The sequence below is a fragment of the Octopus bimaculoides genome, chromosome 10, assembly GCF_046866305.1.
Source record: "Octopus bimaculoides isolate indiv1 chromosome 10, ASM4686630v1, whole genome shotgun sequence".
Classification (NCBI taxonomy): Eukaryota; Metazoa; Mollusca; class Cephalopoda; order Octopoda; family Octopodidae; genus Octopus; species Octopus bimaculoides.
The window spans coordinates 17,213,814-17,223,829 of record NC_142937.1 but is presented as its reverse complement, the minus strand read 5'-3'; the positions used below and the strand labels follow the sequence as shown (position 1 = coordinate 17,223,829).

Below are 10,016 nucleotides of genomic sequence, written 5' to 3'. Positions count from 1 at the left end.
CATTAACTCCCTTTTTGTATTTGTGTAATGGTTTGGTTTGAAAGGTGTCATGCTTCTGCACATATCTCTAATCTGGTTGTGTGCACGTGTGCAAGTGCTGATGTATGTTTTACATCACTGTAGATTCTGTTAGATTCACGAACAGATTTCTGACCTTTCCGTCTAAAGTTTGACGAATCCTTGCTGTTCTATAAGTTTACTCTTCAATTAATATTTGTGTAAACCTTAAACTTTTTCAGACTTGAAGTATATTTATAATGTTTTAGATTTGTAGATTTTGGTTGATAGGGTAGAGAATATATATATATATAATGAGTTAATATACTGACTGCCTAAAATATACTAACATTTATGTACTTAACCTTTAGCACACTGAAGGCAAATCATGTCATTGCTTGAGTTTTCTCCCCTCTCAATACAGCACAATGCACCTCATCATTGTAACCAACAGAGTGCCATTAAAAAATATATATATGTATATGTGTATGTAAGTATAGATATATAGATATATATATATATATATTTGTGTATATGTATAAAGTAAAGTTACCTTCTTGAGTCATACTGACTCATTAGGGCTGGTTTTCCAGTTCCATGGTGTATATATTGCTCACCTGGACAGGATGCTGGCCCGTCGCATAATTAATCATTTTTGCCAGCTGAGTGGCCTGGAACTATGTGAAATGAAGTGCTTTGCTCAAGAACACAACACATTGCCCGGTTCAGGAGTTGAAACTACAATCTTACAATCCTGAGTTAAACACCTGAACCATTAAGCCACGTGCCTCCATATTTGTGTGTGTGTGTGTATATATATATATATATATATATATATATATATATATATATATATATATATATATATATATATATATATATATGCATGTATATATATATATATTTGTATGTATGTATCCAATGGGCAGTAAAGAATAATATGCTGCTGAACGAGGACAAACTTGAGTTACTCCACTTTGGAAAAGAGGGTACCCTGAAACTCCCATACTTCCTTCCTTCAGGTGAGACTCTCATGGCATCCAACAACATCAGAGACTTGGGAGTAATTGTGGACAACAACATAAGCTGGGCCGCTCATATAAACAGCAAAGTTGACATGGCCCACAGAATGTGTTCCTGGATTCTCAGAACTTTACAGTCGAGAGATATCCTCACCATTCTTCTTCTCTTTCTCTACTTTTGCCCGACCCCACCTTGAATACTGTTGTCCACTGTGGTCTCCCCACATGAAACAAAGTATCATGAAAATTGAAGCACCTCAAAGGTCAATTACAAAGAAGATAGATAACATGACAAGCCTTGACTATTGGAGTTGGCTAGAAAAGTTCAAGCTTTATTCTTTCCAATGCCACCATCAGCACTACATCATCTGCATGATGTTGAAAATATTCCATCAGCATTGCCCAAATGATGTTGACATCACCTTTAAGATACACCCAAGACTTGGACCCTGTGCTATCCATGCCCAATGAAAATCATAATCACATTACATAACAACAATACGGCACAATTATTTCACCTCTATTGGTCTTGCTCTCTTTAGCATTACACCAAAACACATTAAAGCAGGAACAGATCCCATAAAGTCCAAGAAGTCTTTGGACAAATTCCTTCAAAAAATCTCAGATAAACCTTCAACACCCAGATATATCTCCGCAAACAAAAACTCTCTCCTCGAGTGGGCCATGTTGTCTGATTCCTGATTTGAAATACTTTGCCAAGTAGTGCTATTAAGTTAGACATGTCCTGGGCCACTACTGGCCTAAACCTAACAAAGTAACAAAGTGTGTGTGTATATATATATATATATATATATATATATATATATATATATATATATATAAATTAAGAAATAATAACATTTCACTAAACCCTGGAATTTCTACCTTTATAAGTAGGATGTAACGTCCTTGGCACTTACATGAAATTTCCCATGTTGTTTGTACACATTGAAAAAATACACATACATTTATATATATATATATATGTATATATATATATATATATATATATATATATATATATATATTATCTAATCATCATCATCATCATCGTTTAACGTCTGCTTTCCATGCTGGCATGCATGTATGCATTTTATATATATATATATATATATATATATATATATATATATATATATATATATATATATATATATATTATGAAAATCTTTCTGAAAATAACTGAATAGAGCTTTTGAGTATAATGGGTCTTTTGACAATTATTTGAAAAAAAAGTTATAAAATCTTTTACCAGTATATTACTAACTTTTTGAAAGATGTTTTTTACTAGTGTGTGTGAATGCTTTCAATTAATCTTTTGAAACACACGATATTGTGTGTGTGTGTGTGTGTGTGTGTGTGTGTGTGTGTGTGTGTGTGTATGTATATATATATATATATATATTTGTATGTATATGTATGTGTGTATATGTATGTGTATATATGTATGTCTACATATGTATGTATATGTAAGTATTTATGTGTGTACATGTATCTCTATGTCTGTGTGTGTGTTTATATACAGGTAAATATAAAGACAAACGATATAATATTTTGTTTTTGTACAATAATAAAAAAAGAGACTGTGTACCTGACACAAACTTCATGTGATTCATCTATTGACTGATAACAGCCTGAACATCTGTTGGTATCCTCCAGTATGTAATGCCGCACAATCAAAATGTAGGTAATTGCCAGCCCTAAATCGTCATGGTTAGCTGAAAATTTGCTTCTTGTCTCCGGCCTTATGCTTTTCTAATTAACCGAGTAATTCCTTTAGTCTTTGTTTTTTATGGGTTTTACTTTTGTTGTTTTTCTTTTTTGTTGTTCCTTCTTCTTTTGAGCTGGAGAGTGCTAAAGTAATGCACACACATATGTACGCACACTGACATATATATATATATATAGATGATGATGATGATGATATATATACATACCTACACATGCATACACACACATACATACATATATATATATATATATATATATATATATATATATATATATTCTTTTATTCTTTACTTGTTTCAGTCATCATCATCATCATCATCATCATCATCATCATCGGTTAACGTCCGCTTTCCATGCTAGCATGAGTTGAACGATTTGACTGATGACTGGTGGCTACACCAGGCTCCAATCTGATCTGGCAAAGTTTCTACAGCTGGATTCCCTTCCTAACGCCAACCACTCCGAGAGTGTAGTGAGTACTTTTACGTGCCACCGGCATGAGGGCCAGTCAGGCGATACTGGCAACGGCCACGCTTGAAATGGTGTATTTTATGTGCCATCTGCACAGGAGCCAGTCCAGCGGCACTGGAAGATGGAAGATACGAGAATGTGTTGATACAATTGTTTCAACATATCCACCATCAATCCCTCCCGGGTGGAATACTTAACTGGTTATACGTATACACACCCCTGCATACAGTTATAGTGTCATGTGCTTGTACTTGTGCCACACCTTTGCTTGTGCCATACAAAAAGCATTAAGTCCAATCTACTGAGTGGTTGGTTTTAGGAAGGGCATCCAGCTGTAAAAATCCTGCCAAAACAGCCACAGGGTTCAGGTGCAGGCTTCGACTTGGCTGGCTCTTGTGGTACCATCCCACCCATTCTAGCGTGGAACACAGACATTAAATGATGATGATATATATATATATATGTGTGTGTGTGTGTGTGTGTGTGTGTGTGTGTGTGTGTGTGTGTGTGTGTGTAAATCAAAAAAAGAACAAGCACAACAAGAAAAAAACAACAACACAAGGACATGGTAAATGCAAAGTATTAGCAGACGCTCAGTGAGGTTAAGAAAAGTAATTTTACGTTTCAAGCAGAGCTCTTCTTCAGAAACAGGAGACGGAGGAAAGTCCAAGAGAAAAGGAAGATGGACGAAAAAAAATTGCCAACGATCCACATTTGATTTCATTTTGAAATGATTGGAAGGGAATAGGAGAAGAAAAAGTTCTTTCTAAGACAGGAGAGTGTAAGAGAAGAAGGTATGTGTGGGTATGTGCGTACACGCAAGCCTGTGTGTGTGTGTGATGTTGGTTGTTTATATATGTATGTGTGAGTGAGCTTTGTGTCTCTGACATTGCACTTATACACACAGACACACACAAATACCTTACAAACACATGCAGATGAAGATACTTTGAAATTAGAGATTTGTTCATCAAAGAGCACTTGAGTCAAGTGTATTGGTTCTGGAGAGAGTGGTGAGAAAATATGAAACTATACCCAATAAAATGTGTGCAATAAGAAATTTAACTCTGTAATCTATTTCTAGGTCATATTCTTGACTATCTATGTCTACTTTTCAAGCCCATAATGAGTGAGATGTCATGTTTTGTAATATACTATTACCATCATCATCATCATCATTGCCCACATGGGTCAGCTGGAATTTACTGAGATATATTTTCTATCGCTGGATACTCTTCCTGTCACCAACCTTCACTTTGTGTGTGTGTGTGTATGTGCACACGTGCGTGTGTGTGTTCTTGTCTTAACATCATGTGATAGTTGTAAATAAATATCCCCATCATACAAGCCGTGTCGTTTGTTTCCAGTCTTCTGTGAAAGCATGTTTCACCATGGAGAAAGCGCTTTTCTTGGAAACAGATAAGGGTTGGCAACAGAAAGAGCAACCAGCTATGAAAAAAAATCTGCTTTACTGAATTGCATCTAACCCATGCAAGCATGGAAAAGTGGATGTTAAGAAAATGATGATAATGGTGTGGAGAAAGAGCACAACAAAGATTGCATTGAGAATTATAAATATGTGTGAATGTGTGTGTGTTGAAATGCATATGTGACTTTCATGGGTATGACATTGTGTGTGTGTGTGTGTGTGTGTGTGTTATGTGCATATGTGATGTTGATGTAGAAGAAATGAGTGCTCCTGCAGCCATATGAGGTCTGATGAATAAGTATCTGGACTATTGTCATAATAATGAAGCTAAAGCACACAGAGTGAAGCCACTTGGCAAAAATTGACCTTGGATTCTACTGTGCATGTGCACTAAGTTTTAGCATTCTAGCTCACTTCTGCTATTTACAGCAGTGCTTGGAAGGAAGGTATGTAGCGTGTAATCGGCTCATTGACCATGACAGAGAAAGTTGTCATGGTGATATCTACTCAGAGGCCTACGCTAAGTTGCAGAAAGTGTATGGAGAGGCATGTATGAGCTGCACACAAATGTATGAGTGGTTCAGACATTTCCAAGATGGCCGAGAAAATGTTGATATTGACGAACATTCTAGGAGACCCGCAACCAGCAGAACTGAGAAAAACATCACAGATATGCAGGCAGCAAATCACCAAATCACCAAATCACCATCCGTGAGTTATCAGAATATGTGCAGATTAGTTACGGTTCAGTTCAGTCCATTATCACTGAAGATTTGGGTATGAGATGCATGTCTGTCAAGTTTGTGCCAAAACTGCTTTCAGCTGACCCAAAAGACCCTTGGGTTTCAGTTGCACAAGATCTCCTTGATTGTGTTGAGAACGATGAAAACTGTTTGAAAACTTTGTGTAGGCATCTGAGCAGGTATTGCCAAGCTTTTCGTAAAATTTGATGCAGATTCTCTGCTCAACTTTATCTGTCATGGTCAATGCAACAATCACACTCTACACATCTTCCTTCCAAGCACTGCTGTAAACAGTAGAAGGGAGCTGAATGTCAAAACTTAGTGTGCATCCACAGCAGAGTTCAAGGTCAATTTGTGCCAAGCAGCTTCACTCTGTGTACTTTAGCTTTGTTACTATGGTAACAGTTCGGATACTTATCGATCACAATACATATTCAGATTTCCACATTTGATAAATAATGGAGTGTGTCTTGTAGTAAAGTATGGTCATCTAAGATCTTACACACCAGAATATTCCAGGTTTTGCTTGAATTCTTTGACATTTGTTCCATGCGGATCTCCTATATTTTATGAGGGAAGATTAAAGAACTCTGATCTTTTGAACCTAAATCTATTGTAATATCTTGTTCCATCATAGGGTAATGAACTGGCAGAACCATTAGCATGCCACACACACACACACACACACACACATCATATATTATGCATACACACACACACATATGCACACACACACACACACACACACATGCATAAATATATATATATGATATTTTACACACACAGATACATGCATATCATATTATTCAAACACATGCATTTATATACATACAATATATATATATATATATATATATATATATATATATATATCATATATCAGATATGCATGTTAGTTCATTTTAAGTACAAGTCTAAGAAATATGTAACAAATTTTTTTTTCTCTTCTCTGGAAAAGGAAAAAGAAGGTACCACCCAAACTTGATAACCAAAGTTGAACCTCAAAAAGTGAAGTTGTCAGCCAAGCCACACCCTGATAACTATTCAAATCCCAAATAAAATGACTAATATAAAATAACTATTTAACTGTTCCTGATAAAATTTACAGTTTCTCTGAAAATAACGATTTCCAAAAAATACCATTTATCAGGCAGTGGATATTTACCATCAGTTGTGGAGAGTTTGCTTGTGGCTGTCGCTAAACTACATGGCTTATATCAGATGTTGCTGGTGTTGTTTAGTTCCTATTCAGCTCTGACCAACATCACCTCTAATTAATGGTATCGCAGCCATGATCATCCATCTTATATTCATCCGCACCATCATTTTGATGTCCAGTTTTCCACGCCTGCATGGGTCAGACAGAATTCATTGAGGCAAATTTTCCACAGCCAGATGTCTGTCCTGTCACCAACCAAATCAAACTTATATTTGCCCTTGACTGTTTCCATGGAAAACTAGAAATAGGGTTTCCACTTCTATGATGGTGATTCACATTATTTTGGTTGCATCATGTTCTATATATAAGAAATACATAAGTGAAATGCATTATTCTTATTCTGCCTCAATGTAAAGGAGACAGTAAAACAAATACTGGTTGTTGGTGATGATGATGCATAAACCTTTGAATGTTGCATTCTCTATTCCAGGGTCAATTCTGATTGACCAAAAACACGTCTGAGTTTGTTCAAAGACTTTGCATCAGTTTTGGTGTTCTTATTAAGCTACAATATACACTGAGAACTGAACTGTCTCAAGCGTCCTTGCCTCTTTGTTTACAGTCAGCAAACACATGCAAAGACACAGGAAAATTTGAACTTGTTCACACAATTTCGCAAATATTATGGAACTTCACATGAAATCATTTACATGCAATTGCACAAGAAATGGAGTGGTACCAGAATAATTGGAACCAATAATAAAGATGTGCTTAATTCATTTTTTGTTTTCTTAACTGCATTTACATAAAATGCAATTAAAAACACATATGACAGACTCCCCTGTCAAAGACAATGAATAGGCGTTCAGCTTTTGTCGAATGACCTGCATTAGTCAATTGTTTATAGCGATCAAATCTTCATGCTGTGCATAAGCTCACTCCCTCCATCAAATTAACGTTGCCTGAACAGGTGGATGGTGTACCAAATGTCATGTGTTGAAGTGATTGCAGAGTAACATGAGATGAAGTGTTTTACTCAAGGAAACAATGCACCATCCAGTCTAAAAACTGAAATCACAATCTTACAATCGGGAGTGGGCTTCCTCACTGGCATTTCTAACTTTCCATCCACAACCTTTCAGATGACAGCTCAGTCCCATTGCACATCTGCATGGTTTGGAGCATAGGTGATAGATGAAGGTTGTGGCATACATACATACATACATACATACATACAAATATGAAATATATGTGTGTATACACTTACACACATATATACACACATACATGCATACACACACACACACACATACACACAAGGAATCATAGTTTTTGTAACAATATCATTCCCAAGATATCAGTTGATCCATGACTATAGTATAGTCAGGAATCCACAGCATTCATGCAGTGAGACTGACTGAACCTCCTAGCCAGGGGTTTCTAAAACAGACTTCTTAACCACACAGCCATGACCAGTAGTTATTTTCTTGCTTCCTCCTCCCCTCCCCCTCCCCTCCTCCCCCTCCCCCCTCCTCCCCTCCTCCTCCCCTCCCCCCTCCTCCTCCCTCCTCTTTGTGATGGTGATGGTGGTGCAGTAATTAGGAAGCAGAAGGCAATACTGACCTTGGCAGAATGTGAACTGGATAACTGAAACCAAACAACAACAAAACAAAGTTAATTAGCTTCAGCTGTGGATTTGCAATAACATTTCTAAGGCAAGTTTACTCTCTTGCCTTCGACCACTGCACCCCACACCCATCCACCCACCAAATAAACAAGTTAAGAAAGGAAGAAATAAAGAAATAAAAATCCAATATTATTAGATTATTACCGAGACACCATTTTTATTTATTTTTACTTATTACTTTTTTGTGGTAAACTCTGGGTCTCTTTAACCAATAAATGCCTGATAGATATGATGTCTGAGAGTAAAGCCTGTGTTCTTATCGTCATCACATCCACATATGGTTCCTGCTTGGCCCTACCCCTTAACCTGTACCAATCTAGCAGGACAGACCAATGATAAAACAGCATTCTAGCTATGACCATCCCACTTGAAAAAGAAAAACAAAAATTATTATTTTTATGACATACCTCAAATTACATTTTCCAATGTGTCGTGTTTTTCTTTATGTGAAATTTGCGGGAATTTTGGCTGCTATTTCAAGCAGGTCAAATAACCATGTTGAGGCTACATTATGGTGGACAAGTTGAGCAACAATTACAGCCTGGGGAATATCTCATTGATTGTCTACAGGTGGTGGCCTCTTCATTTGGCAATCTCTCAGACATTCTTCATACGCAAATACTTTCATACACAACATGCATGTATGCGTGTGCTCGCACACACACACACACACAAACACACAGACACATGTACAAGTATGTACATGTACATAGACACATATATACATATACCTGCATGCACATATACATATATAGAAAACTACAATTGTGATGATAGAGCGAGGGGAAGAAGTAATATTTCAAGTATTAGTTTGACAGAGAACATGTACTTAGTATTTATGAATATTCATATTCATAAATAAAACATGTTTCATGTGTGTGTGTGTATGTATACATATATAATCATCATCATCATCATCATCATCGTTTAACGTCTGCTTTCCATGCTAGCATGGGTTAGATGATTTGACTGAGGACTGGCGAACCAGAAGGCTGCACCAGGCTCCAATCTGATCTGGCAGAGTTTCTACAGCTGGATGCCCTTCCTAACGCCAACCACTCTGAGAGTGTAGTGGGTGCTTTTACATGCCACCAGCATGAGGGCCAGTCAGGCGGTACTGGCAATGGCCATGCTCATAATGGTGTTTTTTACGTGCCACCTGCATAGGAGCCAGTCCAGCGGCACTGGCAACGACCTCGCTCGAATGTTTTTTCACGTGCCACTGGCATATAATTATTTCTACTCTAGCCACAAGGCCTTGAAAATTTTGGGGGAAGGGGGCTAGTCAATTACATCAACCCCAGTGCGTAACTGGTACTTATTTCATTGACCCCAAAAGGATGAAAGTCATACTCTACCTCAGCGGAATTTAAACTCAGAATATAGTGGTAGACAAAACCCGCTAAGCATTTTGCCCGGTGTGCTAATGATTCTGCCAGCTCACCGCCTTTATATAGTGTATATAATGTGTGTGTGTGTATAATGTGTGAGTATATATCATTGTCATCATCACTTATCGTCTGCCTTCCATGCAGGCATGGGTGGGACTGTATATAATATATATATATATATATATATATATATATATATATAAGAAAAAATGGAATTTAAAAATCCTGGCAGATATCAAGTAAGTACACAGTATAAAGGCATAAGGTTAAATTTCCAACAAGTGTGTGTGTGTGTGTATTCATATTTCTTACCTCCATTTTACCATGCTTGCATGGGTTACATGAATGCATTATTGAGACATTGTTTTACAAGCTGGATGCCTGCT

General features: G+C 36.9%; 1 protein-coding gene across 1 annotated transcript in view; it reads left to right on the top strand.

Moving 5' to 3' along the window:
- Nucleotides 1-10,016, top strand: part of LOC106879883 (integrin alpha-8) — a 268,832-nt gene that overhangs the window by 117,655 nt on the left and 141,161 nt on the right. The window lies entirely within an intron of this gene.